The sequence below is a fragment of the Mus musculus genome, chromosome 2, assembly GCF_000001635.26.
Source record: "Mus musculus strain C57BL/6J chromosome 2, GRCm38.p6 C57BL/6J".
NCBI lineage: Eukaryota > Metazoa > Chordata > Mammalia > Rodentia > Muridae > Mus > Mus musculus.
The window spans coordinates 144,196,674-144,216,849 of record NC_000068.7 but is presented as its reverse complement, the minus strand read 5'-3'; the positions used below and the strand labels follow the sequence as shown (position 1 = coordinate 144,216,849).

Here is a 20,176-nt window from a genome sequence, read left to right as displayed (position 1 = left end):
GCTGTGACTTTAGTAAGTGAGCCCCAGCTTCCTCTGCAAATTGGGGATAGTAGTAGCAACTTCAGAAGAAGCCTACTGTGGTGTGTACATGGTGATGAACTCCATAATCCCACCATTTTGGCCAGCTGAAGCAGGAAAATGGCAAGTTTGAGACCAGCCTGGGCTACATAATAAGTAAGACTCTACCTCAAACCAAATAAAACCGCTTATTTTGAAGACACTCCCATGGTCTTTTCAAGGTTCATCAAGCAAGCAGGTTAGTCAGGGGACAGTTAGGAGTCAAGTTTTGTGTTATCCCCATTACCAGAAGGTTCAGAATCAAAGAGACTCACAGAAAAACACGGGACCAGAACACAAGTTGTCTCCACTGCTCGCCCAGCATTCCTAGACAGTCACGCTTTCTGCCACATCTGCTCCATGTCTTATTTCTATTTGTGTGTATTTTTATTTGTAGATGTAAAGACTTTTTTCTAAATCAAGTGACAGTAAATTACAGCTATGACGTCCTTGACCTCCAGCCCATAGCTTTGATGTGTAATTCATAAAGAGAAGATGTCTTACAACAGTGCTGTTGCCTAGGTCAGGAAACTGACATGACTTGACACAATTATCTAATTGTGATTAGATGTCACCAGCGGTCTTTTATAATGTCCTTTATGGCAAAACAAGATCCCATTTCTCCACTGTATTCTGTTGTCCTCTCTCTATTCTTCCAGGTCTTGCATGTCATTGATTGACATTGGTGACATGTGCAGACAATGATCTTGCATCAAGTCCCTTAGTTAGGGTCTGACTGACATTTCTTCATGAGTAGCCTCAGACTGTACACCTTCTGACGATCCTCAGAAAATAATGTCCCTTTCTCTTATCAGCAGGGACAGGAATCGGTTTCTCAGTCTGAAAGAATAAATTCTGATAGTAATATTCCAGGTAAGAAGAAAAAAAAAAAATCTAGACGCATCCAAGGAGCCTGGTTTAGCTCCCAGGAACCACTGCTATTAGCTCTTTCTTTTCACAAACAGGGGGAAGGGTTGAAGGCGGAGGACTTGAAGCAGAGGGGGAGCTACAGAGAGAATAATGGCTAACACTGGGGCCCAGAATGAGCAGAGGCCGGGAAAAGCGCTGAAGGCGACGGAGCGGGCTTTTAAATCGCTTACTTAAAAAACTCTCATTTGTTTCTCTGACACTTAAAAAAAAAAAAAAAAAAAAGGTGCCCACTGTGGAAAAAAAAAAAAACCCAAGGAACAAAGAAGAAAATAGCAAAGCCCTAGTCGATGCAGCCCTGATAATCTTGCAGGCACATGCCTTGCCAGCCGCCAGAAAAGCTCTTTCCAAACTGCTCTGGAAGTAGGAAACTAGCAGAGAAAGCCCCAGCTTCCCTGGGGGACGGTGAGGTCACACTAGCAGAAGCCAGCCCCGAGGACAGCTTTTTTTGTCTTCCTCCTTCACTCTGACGGGGCTGTGTCTGTAGGCCGGGAGGGACAAGCAGCCGGGCACCTTGGAGAATTCAGATCTGCTGCTGTCATATTTGTGGGGCTCTCAGACTGCCTCCATATGTGTGGAGCTAAGAGAGGAGTTCCCTGATTTTTAAAGATAAAAAGGAAGGAGAGTGGGATGCAAACCCTGCCTGTACTTCTTGCTTAGACAGGGGCAACATGCAGGCTAGAGCCAGGTCAGGAAGAACCTTCCCTGAGGACAGAGCTGGGGTCAGGGCGCGCGGGGTGGGCGTGGGAACAGGAGGGGCCCAGGAACAGGTTCTGTCAAATCACTGTCCTCAAGGGTCTGTGCAGCCCTAGGGACAGACCTGGGGACATCCTTGAGCCTGTGGGTTGATATAGGCAGCTGTAGCAAGTATAAGAGGGGGACCAGGTACCCATAGTGAGTCTGTCTGACTTTTGGGGTCCAGATTACCCTATGGTGGGGGGCTCCAGGGCACGGTGGGGAGGGGCTGAGAAACAGCTCTCGGGAACTGGGTCTGAAGGGCTGGGAAATGGTGGTACCTTCCAGCATGCTCACGGTAGATTTAACTGTGCACATACTGTGTGGTGTCTTTAAAACAGCCCAGGCGAACCTTCAACCAGAGGATTATCTCTGGGGGGGACAAAGGAGGAAAGAGAGGGCAAGGTAAGCGAGACAGCATGCAGCCTGTGACTCAGCCACTAGGAGGTGACCTCTGACCCTGCCTCTGTGTGCTCATGGCTTTGTATATCTCTGTGGTATGTGTGTGTGTGTGTGTGTGTGTGTGTGTGTGTGTGTATGTGTGTGTGTATGTGTGAGTGTGTATGTATGTGTGTATGTGTGTGTGTATGTGTGTGTGTGTGTATGTGTGTGTGTGTGTGTGTATGTGTGTGTGTGTATATGTGTGAGTGTGTATGTATGTGTGTGTGTATGTGTGTGTGTGCTCATTGGGTCTTTTAGAGTATGGGACAACAGGACAGTGAGGAATGGCCCATGATGGATTTGTATGCTCCTTAATAAGACTATTATTATTTTGGCTTTTTGGGACATGGTTTCACTGTGTAGCTCTGGCTGTCCTGGAGCTCACTGTGTTGAGCAGGCTGGCCTCGAACTCACAGAGATCCTTCCTTCTGCCTCTGTGTGCACTACCATGCCTGGCCAAGGCTATCTTATTTTATTTTTTTAAATTGTGGTAAAACATAGAACTTTAGAGTTGAGGATGTAGCTTAGTGGTAGAGCCCTTGGCTAGGACACACGAGGACCTGAATTCGATCCCAGTATCAGACAAACGAAAGCATGAAGCAATGACTTTATAGCCTTTACATTGCTGAGTGCACACGACACTGTTAATGAGGTACACCACGTGTCTAGGTTTCCAGAATGTGTCACCTTGTAAAACTGAAACTCTCCACACTGTGGAACAATTCCCCAGTTCCTCCTTGCCCAGGCCCTGGTGACCACATCCTATTTTCTGTCTCTCTATATTTGACTGTTCTAGGAACCTTGCATAAATGACATCCTGCAGTTTTATCCTTCTGTGACTGACATTTGGCATAATGTCCTGAAGTCCCATCCGTCTTATGGAGTATAACTGAATTTTCCTCTTTTTCCTTTTGTTTCCAGAGATGATTTTGCAATTTCGCCTAATCTGGTTTAGAACTCACTGTGGAGTCCAGCCTGGCTTTGAACTCATGGTCTTCCTGCCCCGGCTTCCTGAGTGCTGGGATTGCAGGTGTGGGCCGCTCTGCTTGGTTACATTTCATTCTATTTGTGGCTGAGAACTTCCCGGTGTCTATGTATTGATTGCCTTTACTGCTTCATCTGCTGGTGACTATTTAGTTTTCTTTTACCTCTTGGCCATTGTCACTGTTGCTGCAATAAACACAAACATGCAAGTATCTTTTCAAGAGTCATTTTCAGTCTTTGGATATATCCCTGTTGTTTTTGTTTGTTTGTTTGTTTGTTTGTTTGTTTTTTTGTTTTTTTTTGTTTTTTGTTTTTAGTTTGTTTGGGCAGCTACAACACAAAATCTTGGACTAGGTTTTATTTTTTAATTAGAAAAAAATTATATCTCAGTGTGGTGGTATATGCCTTTCGTCTCAGCACTCAGGTAGCAGAGAAATGCTGAGAGCTCTATGAATTCAAGGCTAGCTTAGTCTACATAACAAGTTCCAGGCCAGCCAGAAATACACAGTGAGACCTTGTCTCAAACAAATAAACAAACAAAAACCAAAAAACAGGGCTGGGCTGGAGAGATGGCTCAGTGGTTAAGAGCACTGGTTGCCCTTCCAGAGGTCCTGAGTTCAATTCCCAGCAACCACATGGTGGCTCACTACCATCTGTCATGGGATCTGATGCCCTCTTCTGGCATGCAGATATACATGCAGACTGAGTATTCATCTACACAAATAAATGTTAAAAAATCGTAAAAAACAAAAACCAACACACACACACACACACACACACACACACACACACACACACACACACAAACCCAAAAACAAAACAAAAACCCAAAGACTTATTTCTTTGTTTATGTGGATGGTGTTTTGCCTGCATGTGTTAATGTGTACCACATGAGCACCCTGGACCCATGGAGGTCAGAAGAGGGCATTGGATTCCCTGGACCTGGAGTTACAAGCATTTGTGAGCTGTCATGTGGATGCTGGGAACTGAACCTGGGTCCTCTGCAAGAGCAACAAGTGCTCTTACCCACCGTGCAGTGGCCCCGACCTCTAGATTAGGCAATTTTAAATAAGAGAACTTTATTTCCCATAGCCTGGAGGCTAGGGAATCCTGAGTCTCAGCCTCTGATGCCTCGTGAGGGCTTTCTCGGTGTCTTCTGGGAGGAGGGTCCCTGTGTCCTGCTGAGGCAGTCAGAAGGGCAAGCTGGGTAAGTATTGCTGCATGAGTTTCTTAGAAGGGCTTTGAACCTGCCCACGGGGAAACCTTCAAGACTACCCACCTCTTCCTCAAGTTGGGATTTCTCTGTGTAACATAACAGCCTTGGGTGTCCTGGAACTCTTTTTATAGACCAGGCTAGCCTCAAACTCAGCGATCCTCCTGCCTCTGTCTTTTGAGTGCTGGGACTTAAAGGCATGTGCCATCACACCCGGTTGAGTCCCCACCTTTTTTTAAAAATATTCATTTTATTTATTCACTTTACATCCCTATCTCAGCCCTCCCTCCTCTCCTCCCAATCCCACCCTCACAAACCCCTCCTTCCATTACCCCTCCCCTTCTCCTTAGAGAAGGAGAAGCCACTCATGGCTGCCACCACACCCTGGGACATCTCAGCAGGGCTGAGTGCATCCTCTCCCACTGAAGCCAGACAGGGCAGCCCAGGTACGGGAAGGGGATCTAAAGGCAGGCAACAGAGTCAGAGACAGTCCCTGTTCCAATTGGTAGGAAGACCCAGCTTCACATCTGCGGCAAATGTGTGTAGGGGGCCTGAGTCCAGCCCATGCATCTTTGGTTGGTAGTTTAGTCTCTATGAGGCTCCAGGGCCCCAGGTTTGTTGACTCTGTAAGGTCTTCTTGCCATCTCCTTGACCTCTCCAGCTCCCTCCCCCACTCTTCCACAAGACTCCCTGAGCTCTGCTGCTGAATGTTTGGCTGCGGGTTTCTGCATCTGTTTGGAATCCGTACCTCTTCGTCACACTGGCCTCACTTGAAATGTGGAGAAAATGTATTTAAACCACAGCAACCTAGAAGTGGGACTGTTAGAGTATATATAGTATTATCTTAAAAAATGTTCAGCAACTTCTATCACTGTTGTCTGGAGTGACTATAGCATTTTATTGAGACAATTTTGAGATGTATTCTGCACTCTTCCCGCCCCCAGGAGGTCCCTCCTGATATCTTAGTCAGATCATGAACCCTTCTCTCCCTGGCTTGCATCTCTACCCTGCATCCTGTTTACTTCATGGACTTGCCACCCAAATTTACTACAAGCATCAAGTTTTCATCATGGTCTCTTCTGTTGGGGACTCAAGTCAAGGCCTGCCGCTTGCTTCAGGTTATGGAGTTCCTAAGTGGCTATTCTGAGCATCTATTGCTGTGTAATGAACTGCCACACAATCTGGTAGCTTCAGATGTCCTCATTTATCACCCTGCTTCTGTAGGTTGACTGGGTTTGACTGGGTGATGGGTTTTTTGTTGCGGGGTGGGTGGGGGGCATCCAACATGGGTATAGGTAGATTGTCTGGAGATAGAGGCATCTGTAGGCTCTACTGAACTGGTTGCCCAGAACAGCCAGGAGTTCAAGGTCGACAGGCAGGACAAGAGCCTGCTAAAGGATTCTTTTGGAATAGCACGGGGTTACCTCTACCACATTCTTGTAAAAGCAGTACTTTCAGGCTCTCTCAGCAGGAGACATGGAGAGATGAATCATGTAATGGTTTGAATATGAGAGGGCACCTTAAGCTCTTGTTCCTAGATAGTGGTCACAAATTCAAGATGCGGGGCCTAGCTGGAGGAGCTGGCTGATGAGGGCAGGTCCTACGAGCATATCTTGTCCTTAACCCCCTCCTATCTGTGTGTCTCTGTGCTGACTGATTGGCCTCTGTGAGCAGCTTTGCTCCTCAGAGTGCCCTACTTCACTACTGGCCCACAGCGATGGAGCAAGCTGGCCCTGGACTGACAGCAGGAGCCAAAGACTGTGCGGGAGAAGAACATCTGGACATCTGGATAGGACAGGTTTTTTTTGGGGGGGATGGGGGGCTCAGGGCCAGGATGCGAAACCTGGTCAGTATGTTTTGAGAAATCCTAATTGTAACCTCCAGTTTTCCTCTACCGAAGACAAATAAAGAAGACTGGTCGTTTCTGGAGGATTGGAGGATGACCTGAAGATAGTGAAAAACAAGGCTGGTTTACTAGGATCCAGTAGTGTTTAAGTCCAGACTGATGTGACCTCAAGTGATTGACAACCTTGATAGGGACTTGGAAAGCTCAGAGCAGCATCACTTAGTATGTTTGGGATCATTAGCAACAACCCAGAGGGGCTGGCGAGGTGGCCCAGCAGTAAAGGTGCTTGCCTTTGCCACCCCGGTCGACGGTTTGATCACTGGCAGGTACTGTGGAAGGAGAGGACTGATTCTCCAAAGCAGTCCTCTGACTTCCTTATGTGTGTTGTCAGGGCTAGCCTGGGCAACTCAGTGATTCCCTGTCTTGAAAGAAAAGGCAAAGTGAGGGTTTTGTGTGTGTGTGTGTGTCAGAGATAAGGGTCCTTGCCTAGCACAAGTGGGATTCCAGGGTCAATCTCCAGTATTGAAAACGAAAATAGTCTCTGGAGATACATCGGAGGATTGTGAGTTCAAAATGTATTCTAGATTACAAGATAGGCTGAAGATGCCAGTTAAAAGTGTCCTTGTAGGAGAGAGTCATGGAAACATACCTCATACGGGAGACAATGTGACAGGGCAGAGAGATTTGAAGGTACTACCCTTGGAGAGATGTGGCCACAAGCCAGGGAAAGCCAGAGACCACCAGAAGCAGCAAAGATTCTCCCTGGACAGACAGACTTTGGTCCCAGTACACTGATTTCACCTTCTTGGCCTCTATACCTGGGTTTGAAAATAAACGTGTGTGGCTTCAAGACTCCAACTTTGTGGCAACTTACAATAGTTCTCACCAGCAGAGATAAATCCACTTCAGACAGTGCTGGAGAACGGGTTGTAAAGTTAGTCTGGCAGACATTTAAACAAAGACTTAGCAAAATCCCCAAGTGCAACCATGAGTCTAGAGGACTCATGACAGATTGCACAAGTGTCATGAAGTGTTTGACATTAGGGAGTCTGTGTCAAGAGTTCAAGGAGTCTCTTGGGTGTTATGAGAAGCACTGGAGGGCTCAAGAGTTACCTCTGCAAAGACCCAAGGCTCAGTGACCTTTCAAGATGAAGATGGTTGAGAACCACCCCTCCCCCTATGACCTTAGCGATACAGCCTTGGAGGGACAAGAGGACACAATGGTGTTTGGATAGGTTGGCCTTTAAGGATGATGACTGTAAAATAAAACCATCAAGGAAGTTGGATTTTAAGGAGACATGACTTGTCATTTGAGGGTCTGGCCGGTCAGTACTTGGTGTGAAGTGGAACTCGGATATGGACTCAGAGCTGCAGGGTTTTTTTTTTTGTAAGAGGAACAGAATTTAGTGTTTGGTGGGAAGGCAATATCTGGGGAGGAATGGGCCTCAGGTACTCCAATTTGGCCAGAGCTGGCCTGCTTTGTTTAATTTTTTTAACAGCCTCTCTGGTTGTTAAATGAGTGACAGAAGAAAGGAAGATGAAGATGTCAGAACAATGCAGGGAGGTGCTGGGGGAGCAAGTGTGTAGGCACATGCCTCTCTATGTCCACTCTCTGTGAGCAGGGGCATCGCTGGGTCTTATTTCCAGAATATTAACCATATAATGTCATAAAACAAAGCATGCTGGGAAAGGGACCCAGGCCCTAAAGCAGATCAATTAGTTCTAATCACAGTCATCTATTTTGTTTGGGTGCCGCATGGGATGTATGCGGAGGTTGGAGGACAGCTTGCCAGCGTCAGATTTCTTCTTCCGTCAGTGGTTCATCCGGATTGGACCCAGATTGTCTCCCAAACTCCAGGAAATGTTGTTTAGGGTTTCTTAGCTTCTGCTGGTCAGGAACCTGGAATTAGTTTGTTTCAGTCCTGGCTCGGAGCTTGTGGACTGCAGGATGTAACCCTGTTCCCTACCACCTGCTCCACTCCCACCCCTTCCCACTCCCCCATCCAAGGCTCCACTGAGGTCATAGGATCATTTTCCAAAATGGCTCCTTCCACAGATGGTGAAGCCATGCTGACTGTGGGCAGGAAGTCTCCACTTTTCACTCTTAGACCTGTCTACGGAATGGTTGCCAACTCTCTCAAGAGAGTGATCCCAGAGACTGAGGCAGAAGCCACGGTGTCTTTTATGAGCAGGACCCTTTCTGCCGTTCCTACAACAGATTATACAGGCAAGCTCCATTCAGCATAGGAGGGAACGACCATGGGTCCCACTTCCAGGAGGTATGGTGTACCCCTGAAGGCTGGCAGTCTGCAGAGCAGCGGAAACGGGCTGTCACGTGGCTCGAGGATCGGGATGAACAGGAGCTGGCTGTACTGACTGACTGAAATCTGCTCCGGCCAGGTAGGCCAAGTTCTGTCTCCAGTTAAGGGGTGGAGCGAGCCTGTCTTTCCTCCACGATGCCCATGTAGCTTCTGCCCACTCTGGCAGGGAATGGAGGCCTCCTTTGGGCACTGCTGGATCCTGTTACACTGTCACCGAGAAAGACAAGAACTGTGGGGCTTGTGGCAGGAGACAATGGCCTCCATTGAGGAATTATGACGCAAAGGAACCAGCAAGCCCACAGCCACCATTCAGGAAACAATAGGTGTTTCAAGAGGACCCAGGGGATGCTCCCAGGAGAGGCAAAGATGCACATCACCAGGCCTGGCATTCCCTCCCCTCTCTCAGGTCTCCGACACTGTGCCAAGAGAAAAATCTCTCCTGGATCTGTCTGCAAAGGTCAGTTGTTAACAAAAATCTTAGAAATCTGGCTTCTCACCTTCATGCAGTCTGCCCTTGCTCGGTACGGGATGGTGCTTTTCTGATTCATTTCCCAAGTCTATTAAAGGCAGCACCTATGTGCTGGCACCAGGGGTATGTGGGGCAAAGTATGCAGAAAGATTTGAGGGTGCCTGTGATAGCTTTGTTTATTTCCACAGCTCCTGCCTTGACATCTCATGTCCAGCAGAGTACTGGGTGATGCCATATCTTAGGAACTTTATGTGAATCCAGCTGTTTGTCTGTCAGCCCCACCCCCCAGGATGGGTGGGGTGTTCTTTGTTCTTGGGCTTGAGCAGAGCTCCCAGCTGTACCCAGGGTCTGGCTGTATTGTTGCCTTATGTTGGTATGAGTGAAGATACAATTCTGCAATCATGTGTGACAGTCAGAACAGAGGGGGGGGGGAGGAAGCGCCCTTCTTGGAACCTTAGCTGGAAGCCACTTGCCAAGGTCTTTGCCTCTCAGGTTAGGTAGACCTGGGGATTCCTGATGGCAATATGGAGAAATGGCCTTTCTGGGAAGGCTTCTGTTGATCTGGGGCTCAAGGATCAGTTGCTCTAGAAGGCCACCTGGAGTGCCACCTGGAGATTCTGTGATGTCAGCTGTCCAGGTGAGCACAGGCAGCTATTCTGATCTGAGCTTAGCCACTTACGTAGGGAGTGACCTTTGCAAGGCAGCATGCGAGTCTTTGTGCAAGGGCTGGCTGGCATTTCTGTGGATGTATCCCCTCCCAGCTATCCTTTTGGGGAAACCTCCTGCTTTCTTCCCTCCTTTATATGCAGTCAGTGAGGACATTGCAGGACTGGGGGTGGAGCTGCAAGAAACACACAAACTGCCACTGTGCTCCATACCTTTATCTACTTGAATGTATGAGGCCAGAAACAGCAATGTGTCAGTGGACAAAAAGAACCCCATAATTAAAATCAAATTCTAATTGCTGGGTAAACTTTGCCTTTTGAAGGGAAATAGTTGATGATATTTGTAAAAGAATAATAAACCTGGAAAAATTGCTAGTCCCTGGCTCTACTCACCCGGTGATGTCTAATTGGAATGTGGACTCCCAGTGCATCTGTACTGGAGATGTCCCATTTGCACCTGGGCTTTGCCTGGTGCCTCATCTACTCAGCTTAGTGTCTTGGGATGCTGGATCCTAAAGCCTGCATCAGGGGTTCCTAGGATGTTGTTCTAGGTCCTCAAGATGTACCTAGAGGACAGGGAGAGAGAGTCAGGGTGTCTCCCTCCCCATAACCTTTTCCTTTTTGAGCCCCTGTCGTTTGGGTGCATCTCCTGCCCAAAGCCACATTTTCTGGCTGGGACCCTCTCTGTGGTGTCTTTTCTGAGTTCCTGTAATTGTTCCCTCACCTTTGGGAGGGTCCCCTACTGATGCTGGCCATAGGATGAGCTTTATATCGTCTTATAAACTGACCTGCATCTTTGTATATGGTCTCTATTAAACTCTTCTCAATTTGCCCAGGTGAGTGTGCTGTTTGCATTCCTCGTGCTGGTCCACTTGATATTCAAAGTCTTGTTTTGAACAGGGTCTTTTAACTCTCTGCAGTGTTCCTTTCTTTTTTCTTTCTCTCTCTCTTTCTTTCTTTTTTTCTTTTCTTTTCTTTCTTTTCTTTTCTTTTTTTTTTGAAGGCCCCAAGGAAAACTTGAAGCTGCACTGGAATGGCTGCTGTTTGAACTTGAAAGCCCAGAGCTGGCCTTTGGGGCAAGGGGCAGATTGGTTTTTGTGTCTTTCTTCAGAACAAAAATCAACTGGGTTTTAAAAGTCTCGTCCATGGGAATAACGGATAATGCTTTCATCCCCGAGAGGACCATCGCAGACTGCTCAGAATAAATTCACAGTTATTTTGAGAAGGGAAAGGAAGAGGAAGGTGAGGGGTATGGAAGGAAAATAAATTCTCTGTTACTGTTGTGAGTGAGCCTCAGATAGCCAGGTTGGCAGGGTGTGGTGGTGCACACCACAGAGGCAGGAACATCGCTGTGAATTCAAGGCTAGCCTGGTCTACATAGTGAGTCCAGGCCAGCCACGGCTAGATAGTGAGACGTTGTCTCAAACAACAAAACCATCAGATCAAAGAGTGTATGACAGCAACTTTCCTGCTTCCTGAGGGGTTCTGGGAGAAAGGTCCAGGGAAGTAAGTTATGCACCAAATCCCAGAGATAGTTATGAAGGTGAAGGGGCAAGCCAACGAAACAAACACCGGTAGCACGTCCGCCTTGAGGATGCTCACAGCGGAAGGATGTCAGCTGTGCTTAGACACATGGTGAGGAGAGTTTGAATGTGTCTGCTAAATTTATGCATTTGAAACAGTAAGCCTCAGGGTATCTGTGTTGGGAGTCTAGAACTCCGCCTCCATGGTTTAACAGAGCTTGGGGTGGGTTTGTTGTCTCCAGAGTGAGTTGTAAAATGAATTCAGCCCCCTTCTGTTCTTACCCTGTCACCCCCTTTCACCTTCTGCCATGGGCTGAGGCAGCAGTTTTAAAGCTTCTTGCTAGCTGTTACATGCTTGGGCTCCCTACCCTTCAGAATCATGAGTTAAAATGTCTGTCGTGTATAAATTACCCAGGTTCTCGAATTCTCTTATAGGGGCGGAAGACAGGCTAAGAGACAATAAAAGCTGCAGGGTAAGCATGAGCCCGTTTTGTGGAAAGTGAGTGGCCTGTGTCTATTTTGTATGTAAAATCCTGTCAGCTTGGGTGAGCCATATGAAGGCTATGTGAGAGGTTCACCAGAGATGTGGGACAAAAAGAAGCGGCCATGACACATGCCTTTGGGCTGCCTTCGGGCTTTATTGTTGTCAGGAGCCCAGAGCCTCTTGAACCCTGCCCCCCACCCCCTATCCTCATCTCTTCTCTGGGCCAGTATGAAGAGGAAATTAGTCATGTGACAGTCTAAGGCTGGTCAGCTCACGGTCATCACCCTCATTTTCCACATAGGCAAACGGAGCTGGGAGGACATGAGGTTGTCTGGGCCAACAACTGAAGAGTATCACTTGACTTGCATGAGGTAAAGGCGGGGAGTATTGGCTTAGTTCCATCAGACTGCCAACAGTGTGGGCCACATCAGGAGACAAGAACAACTCAGCATGCATTACTACACAGGCAATCTTTACCGAGGGACTGCTCCCAGCTGAGTGGGACCCAAGAGTCCTGGGACCCTCTTCCTGAAGGATGACTCATGGATGACTTCCAATACCTGGTCAGGAAGGAAGCCCGCAGAGATCACTGCATGGAGCCTCCACTGGACCTGTGTTGAGGGAGGAAGAAATGGGGTGTGTGTGGTGGATAACACTCTCCTCCACTTCACCTCATATCATGTCTCCTATTGGTTGGATCCAGTCCCAGAAGGAGGACTGGGAAGCTAGGCTCTGTCCCCTGGAATTGATGGCATAGTATCTGTCAGCCATGTCTCCCTCCTCCTCTGGCCCTTTCCTCTCACCCTTTCCCTTGCATGGGATCTACTCCCTTCTTTGCCCCATAAGGTGAGATTGAGTAGAGGAGAATGGTGACAGAGCCCCCAGAACGGTTTACAGTGCCTGAGTCACTGCCGCCTTATACTCAACAGGCACTTGACATACGTTTGCTGAAGGAAGTCAAAGAGGAGAGCCCAGACAGACAGAAGATGTGGAATGATGTGCTGCCCCAAAGCAGACTCTAGGATTGCTACTTTCTTGACTTTCACAAGCAAGGAAGGAAGCGGGAAGAGGGAGAGGAGAAACCGGTGGTGAGTGCTTCTGTGTTGGATACTAGTGTGGACACTTGGGGCTCCTCTACACTGTTGGAGTCATGGGAGGAGCCAGGCAGATACATCACCACAGCTCTGCTGAGGAGGGGAGGTTGCAGTATTTTCCTTTTGGATCCAGACCCTCCTCAGTGAGGTTTGTTCCAGTCTTCCTTGACTTATGGTCACTTGTGGGCTGGTCTTAGTATAGGCTGAGGGGTTTTGTGAAGCAAAACCTGCAGTGTGGGCATGGAAGCAAAGCCCCGTCTGACTGTCCACCAGAGCACAGGTAAACAGTGGAGAACCCTGGGCTGGGTAGGGCTATCAGTACCCAGGTACCTAACAGAGAAACAGTCTTCCCAACTGAGAACCACATACTGGGCAACTGCTGTGCTCATGAAGGCACATGACTTGCATCAACCCATGGCCCAGCGCGGGAGCCATTGCTATGGAGACAGATGTCCCTGGGGTCCTGTTTAACATAGATGGCAAGCACTGTAAAACTGTGCCTGGCACACAGAAGGTACTCAGTAGAGCGTGTTCAAGTGTGTTACAGTGTGCTGAAGGGACACTCCTGGCAGTGGAAGGGGCTGGGGAGATGGAGGCACATGGAGGTCTGTGGGGTTGGATGACTTGACAGTCTGGAGAGCTCTGACTCTGGAGGAGCCCAGTTTCTCCAGAGTATTCAAAGGCTGATGGAGCTGGGCCCAATGGTATGGGCCTACTCATCGCTGCTCCTAAGGAGGTTGAGGTAGGAGAATAGAAAGATAAAGGTCTGCCTGGGAAACTTCGAGAGAAACTTTAAATCAAAATGAAAAACATAAACAAAGATTTGGGGATAAAGCTCACTGACAGGGAGCTTCTCAGCATTTGCAAGGCTCTGGGTTCAAGGTTCAATCCTCGTACTGGGGGAATAAAGACCAATTTGGCTGAGCAGCAAGTATCCAGGAGAGGATGGTTTTAATGGACAACTTTGGCTTAATGGACAACCGTGATTTCCCGTATTGAGTATGGGAAGACTCTGATTAAGGAAGAGTGAGATAGAACCAATTGGAGAGAGGTGGGGAGGAGGAAGGAGGGAGGGGAGGGGGAGGGGGCAGCTGCTCATCCACTGTAGGAAAGTCTAGAGGTGGCCCACAGCTCGCTAGCACACTGAAGTCCTTCAGGGTCAGTGTGGACCTTTAAGTTAGGCATCTCCTTGTCCCCTCAGCTTCCCTGACAGCCTCCTGGGAAACTTTGATGACTCAATCTCTGTGCCTGGTGGAGGAAGGGAGGCTGTGGGCCCACCAGGCAGGCCACACAGACCAGCCTTTATGCCCTGTGGCCTCTGGGAGGTGTAGGCTGTTTGCAGGCACAGCTTCTGCTGGCCTGCAACACAGGCACTCTTTGTGGTGCCCAAGATCCAGGAGGCATGGGGGTGGGAGGCCCAGGGGCAGGTTCCTGGGGGACAGCTTATAGGTGGCACGTTGGGGGTAAAATGACGGCCTCAGAGAGAGATTTGTGGGTAAAGCACAGGTGTGTGTGTGTGTGTGTGTGTGTGTGTGTGTGTGTGTGTGTGTGTATGCATGTCTTCTTCGGAGAAGAATCCTTTGAAATAGCCTGAAGATTCCATGCAGCAGACACCAGCTCCAGACTCCCTAGCCTGGCCTGAGCAAAGGCCTTCTGATTTGCATCTTTGCTAACCGAAGCTGTCCATCACCCATGACCCTCAGAGTCTGCTTCTGGGCTTTAAACATCTCTGGAGCCAAGGTTTCAAATGGAAAACTACAAATATTTACTGGATCCTCCTGGTGGGATTCCTGGGGGCTGACGTGGACTGTATCTCTCTCAGGCCCTGGCTTCCCAAGGCCTTGACTGATTTCCTGGCTCCATTCCTAGCTATTTTTCTGGGGGAAATCCTCTATTCTCTGTTCAGCTGGGCCGTGATAGTTAGGGACAGCCTGCCAGCCCCTGGGTTGTGGAGTCACACAGGCACCACACTCAGAAGTGCCCCACACCTTGCAGGCTCCGTGTTGTCATTTTGAATTTTTTTTTTTTTTTTTATTGAAGGGCTGGGGGTTAAACTTCAGGTCTCATATGTGCCAGGTGAGTGTTCTACCTGTGAGTCTTTTCCAGGCCCTTTTCAAAATTTTGTCTTGAGACAGGGTCTTAATAAGCTGCTCAGCCTGACTATGAACTTGTCATCCATCTGCCTTAACCCAACTTGAAATTCTGATAACGCTCTGTTTTTGGTTTGCACTGGACTCCATAAAAATGTAACTAATCAGACTTCAGGGGTGAGGATGAGGGTAGGAGAGCCCAGGGACACGACCCATCTCAGCCATAGTCACCTCTCTGTCCCTGGGATCTGAATTCAGGTGCTCATGCATAGCAGACACTGCAAATTATTTTTGTTTTTGTATTTTAGGTTTGATTGGGTGATTTTTCTTGAGACAGGGTTTTTCTGCATAGCTTTGGCTGTCCTAGAACTAGCTCTGTAGACCAGACTGGCCTCAAACTCACAGAGATCTGCCTGTCTCTACCTCCCAAGTGCTAGGATTAAAGGTGTGCACCACCACTGCCCAGAAAAAAAAATCATTTTTTAAATAATTGTTTCATGTGCCAGTGAGATGCCTTAGTGGGCAAAGGCACTTGTTGCCAGAACTGATAACTTGAGTTCAATTTCCAGGACCTATGTGATGGAAAGAGAGAATCAATTCCCACAAGTTGTCCTTTGACCTCTACACATACACGACGACACATATTCATGTAAGTGCACATACACAAAATAAACAAGTGTAATAAAAATTGCTTTGTTAAACTTATACGTGTCTATTGTGAATTTTTAAAAAATAATACAGAAAAATACAAAGACGAAGATAAAAAAAAAACTCTCATGGCGCTATCAGCATTCTTAGCTTTTTGGTAAATACTGTTTGTTTGTTTTATTTTTTTATTTGTATGAGTGTGTGGAAAGAATCTCTTCTGTACTGTGTGGAGGCATCACCTGTCAATAAAAAGCTGATGGCCTATTAGCGGAGGCAGGAAATAGAAGGTGGGAGTTCCAATAGAGAGAGATTGGAACTCTGGGAGTTAGAGATTCGCTCTGAACTCTGAGGAAGTCAGACACATGAAACTCAGGAGAGGTGACTAGCCATGTGGTAGACATAGACTAGAATAAACAGGTTAACTAAGCTAAGGGCTAGCTGGGGAATGAGACAAAGCACATGGCCTAGGGGTTTACTCATGAATAATTACCATGTTGGTGAAGCTTCAGGGTGTAGCTCTGACACTCCTAGGGCATACAGGCTCACAGTGAGCCCCCTGTTCCTCTGGCTCTTAAAATTTTTCTTTCTCCTCTTCCGCAATGTTCCCTGAACCTTGGTGTAGGAGTTGTACTGTAGATCTGTCTATGGGAACTGGGCTCTGCAACTCTGCATTTTGACCAGGTGTGATTTTCTTTAGCGGCCTCTGTCTGTTTCAAAGAGACATTTCCTTGATGAAGGGTGGGGACTGCATTTATCTGTGGGTATAAAAACAAATATTTCAAGTGTGGTTAGTGAGGAATTATGCTGGTTTATTGAAGTGGTAGTTCCAGGTTTTCCTCCAAGATCCATGGCTTCACTCGCCCTGGGTAGCTGGCAGGTTCCCAGTACCAGGCTTGATCCCTCTTATTGAGTGGGTCTTAGGTCCAGTTAGAGAGCTGTTGGTTACCACCAAGCTATGTGTGCCACTACTGCACCCTTAACATTATGATGCCGTAATCTGTGCTGGTGGCTGTAGTTCCTAAGTGCCATAGCTCACTAGGACTTGCTCCCCTCTTTGGAAGCTTTTGTGATGTCTTCTGGTCCCCTGAGAGTAGACTTTCAGGTTTTTTCCAGCTTGGAGAGAACACTTTTACGAAAAATTTTATTTTATTATTTTATATGTATTTTTTTTTACCTGCATGTATGTCTGTACACCATGTATATACAGTCCCTGTAGTGGCCAGAAGAGGGTGTTGGATGTCATGGAATTACAGATAGAAGCTGTCATATGTGTGGGGGTGGTGTGGATCAAATCTGTGTCCTCTGGAAGAACAGTCAGTGCTTTTAACCCCAGACCCATCTCTCCAGGCCTAATGAACACTTTTATTGTGCTTTTGTGTGCTTGTTTATGTTTATGTTTGTATCATACTCACATATTCCATATTTACTTGTATATTTTTATGTCAATGAAATTGTACTATATTATTATATAGTACAGCTATATTTATAATGTATCTGCATGCATGCATGCCTGTGTGTGTGTGTCTGTGTGTGCATGTTTAGCTTGCTATTTAGTTTTAGGCAACTCAAAACCCAGGGTATATAAGACACATTCCAAAATTTTGACAGCTGTGTGGAATTTCACTCTCTGACCCTTGACTATTTATGAGTTCAAAATTCTCCTGACTCGGCCTCTCTAGTGCTAGGGTTTCAGGTGTGTGCCATCATACCCGGCGAACCAATCTTAGAAAACGAGACAAAACAACAGTGTATGGTTGGCTTCCCTACTCTGCTTCCCTAGCCTGGTTTGTCAATCTGTGGGACCGGAACTCAGCTCCTCCCACTTATGCAGCAACCATTTTGCCCGAGGATCCATCTCTCCAACCCTCGTCTCCTAGAATATCGTATTGTGCAGCATGGCTGTCCCTTTGTCCTGTGATGCTGTGCAGGGATTAGTGTCTTCATGTGAAGATCAGCAGAGGCGAGAAGTGCAGGCATCGTGGTCTCTCAGAAAGTTCACATTGGGTCTCAGATAGAACACAGATAGAATGTAATACCTTATCAGATGAGCTGATAAGCAAGATGGCTACCCATTGGCATAGATACAGAGCAGACATGCTGGGCAAAGGTTAACTCAAGATGCAGGAGAAAGAGAGAACAGTTTGAGAGCTCGTTATGATACTCAGAAGATCAACTTAGAATGTATGCATTATTGTTTACGTCTCAATTTTTCCATGTAATCCTTGGGACTAGAGATGATACCAAGTAACTGAGCCATGAAAATCAAAGCCATGGACAAGACAGGACTTCCACAAAAAAAAAAAAAAAAAAATTCCTGTTTACCTGTGATTTCAATGTAACTGTGTGCCCTGCATTTTCTTTTGTAAGGCTGATCCCCTGCCCGTTATCTGCTCTTGTGCCTGTTCAGGAAGTGCGGTACACAAAGGCTGAGTCAGAGAGCTCACATAGTCATTGTCGGCTTCCCTGTGGCGTTGAAACCTATATCTCCCGGAGCCTTCCTCCTCCGCCAGGAAGTGCTGCCCTGGGCTCTGGATTTCTGTATGCTTGCAGCAGAGAGTTTGGATTGTCTGTCTGATGGACTGGTACCTGTGAGTCCTAGCACAGGACTCACTCACTCAAAGCCCTTAAAACCCTCGGGTCCCCTTGGTCCTCCACTGACACATTGAGGGCACAGAGAACCAGCAGGGCCTAATGTAATCACCATTCCTTCTGTCTCTTTTAAAATCATAGCGTGCCAAACCACACCCGGTAGTTAAGAGCTCCATTTGGGGGCCAGTTCTGGGAATATCAGGGACAAAATCTGGCCTTGAAGCTGGTGGGGCTGTGTGGAGGTGGGGTGGGGGTAGGGTGCTTAGGTCAGTGCTCCTCGCCCACGTGTACAAAGTCCAGACGCTGCAGCAGGCTGGTGGCTGCCTGGCCTTGCTTATCTGCCTGCTTCTGCTCCTCCCCTCTCTTGTCTTCTAGTAATCTCCAGTGGAGTTTGGAAGATGGAACAGGAGGAGGGGTGTTGGGGCCAGCTTACGGGAAATCTGCTCAGGGAGAGACAGACGCTTCTCACGTTCAGTGTCTCAACTTCTTTTTTTTTTTTTTTTTTTTTTTTTTTTGGGTTTTCAAGATAGGGTTTTTCTGTATAGCCCTGGCTGTCCTGGAACTCACTTTGTAGACCAGGCTGGCCTCGAACTCAGAAATCCGCCTGCCTCTGCCTCCCGAGTGCTGGGATTAAAGGCATGCGACACCATGCCCGGCTCAACTTCTTTTTTGTTGTTATTTGTTTCAAAATATTTATTTTAAGTAGCTTTTTCTTCCCCACCCCCACTCCTCCCCATCTTCCCATGGCGACTTTCCTAGCCTCTGTCCATGGGGCCAGTGAGCTCTCTTGCCCGAGAGCAACTTTCGAATAAATCTGACTTTAATATAAAAATATATATTATTTTTAATTATGTGTGTGTGAGTGTGGATATGTGCATATGTCACAGCAGCTGCCTGCAGAGGAGAGAAGAGGGCTTTGCATCTGCTGGGGCTAGAGTTACAGACTGGACTTCTGAGCTGCCCAACATGGGCACCAGGGACCAGACCTGGCTCTCTGCAAAGGCAGTGTGTGTTCTTAACTTCTGCATGACCTCTCTGGCTCCATGCCTTAACTTCTTTCTCTTATATTTTTGGTTGTGAGCGTAGCCTTTAACGGCTGAGCCATCTCTCCAGCCCCCTTAACTTCTTTCTCCACTAGATGAGATGAAGAGGGAAGGAATTCTGTCTACTCTAACTGTAGAGCAAATGGGATCACCTTGCAACCAAGTCTGCAACGGGGGTGTCTTTGTGATCAGAAGCCTTCCTAACTGTCCCATCCCCCCAGAACTGTGTCCTCTCCTGACAATGCAGTGTTTTTTGTTTTTTTGTTTTTTATCTGCTCCTTCAGTGTTTGCAGCATGCTGTGTGCTGTCCATTTCTGTTTCTGCTTCTATTACCAGAATATGAGCTCCATCACCACCAGGGGGCTGAGGTGGAGGCTGGGGTGGGAGTCCCTCTTTAGTCTCTGCACACAAATACTGCTCAATGCATGTCTAGTGAAGAGCTACTGGCTGCAGGAAGACAGAGAGGCGGCCCCAGTTCCCCAGTCCCCACTTTTCTCTAAACCAAAGTCTTAGATGCACCAACCCGATAAGGAGTTAGTGACTCACTGGACTCCCTAGGTTTCCATGCTACAGCAAGAATGAGCATTGCAAGGCATTCAAAACCCTGACTGCAAAACCCTGGGGTCCTGCAAGCAAGGTTCAGCACAGGGTGCCAAGTGCTGGTCTTAAGATGGCAACATCATGCATCCCCCTTGTTGCAGCTCCAGCAATGTGTGCTCCTGCAGTGCAGCAGTTATTGGGGCTGTGCATGCCCCATCCCCATCTGAAACCCCACCCCCACCCAGGTTAGACTGTATCACAAGCTCCCCAGTCTACTCAGGTCCTGGAAGTTCCTGCATACATAAGATACCCTTAGGCTGTATCCTAGGGTACAGCACACAGGAAGGGATCTCACTACCAGAAGTCACAGCCAGGTCCGGGGCCCAACAACCCACACTCTGGTTGGACGCTGTACTCTTCCTGGGGTCCTGTGAGCTCCTCTCAGCCATAGTATCTTTCCTTCCTTGGCCACTACTCAGTCCCCTGGGAAGAGAAGGCTTTAAATCT

At 47.7% G+C, this 20,176-nt stretch overlaps 1 long non-coding RNA gene across 1 annotated transcript in view; it reads left to right on the top strand.

The window, feature by feature from the left end:
* Positions 1-8,989: 8,989 nt before the first annotated feature.
* Positions 8,990-20,176, top strand: part of Banf2os — a 148,719-nt gene continuing 137,532 nt past the window's right edge. The window contains exon 1 of the long non-coding RNA XR_003953916.1: positions 8,990-12,753. This is a non-coding gene — a long non-coding RNA (barrier to autointegration factor 2, opposite strand). The remainder of the gene's footprint in view (positions 12,754-20,176) is intronic.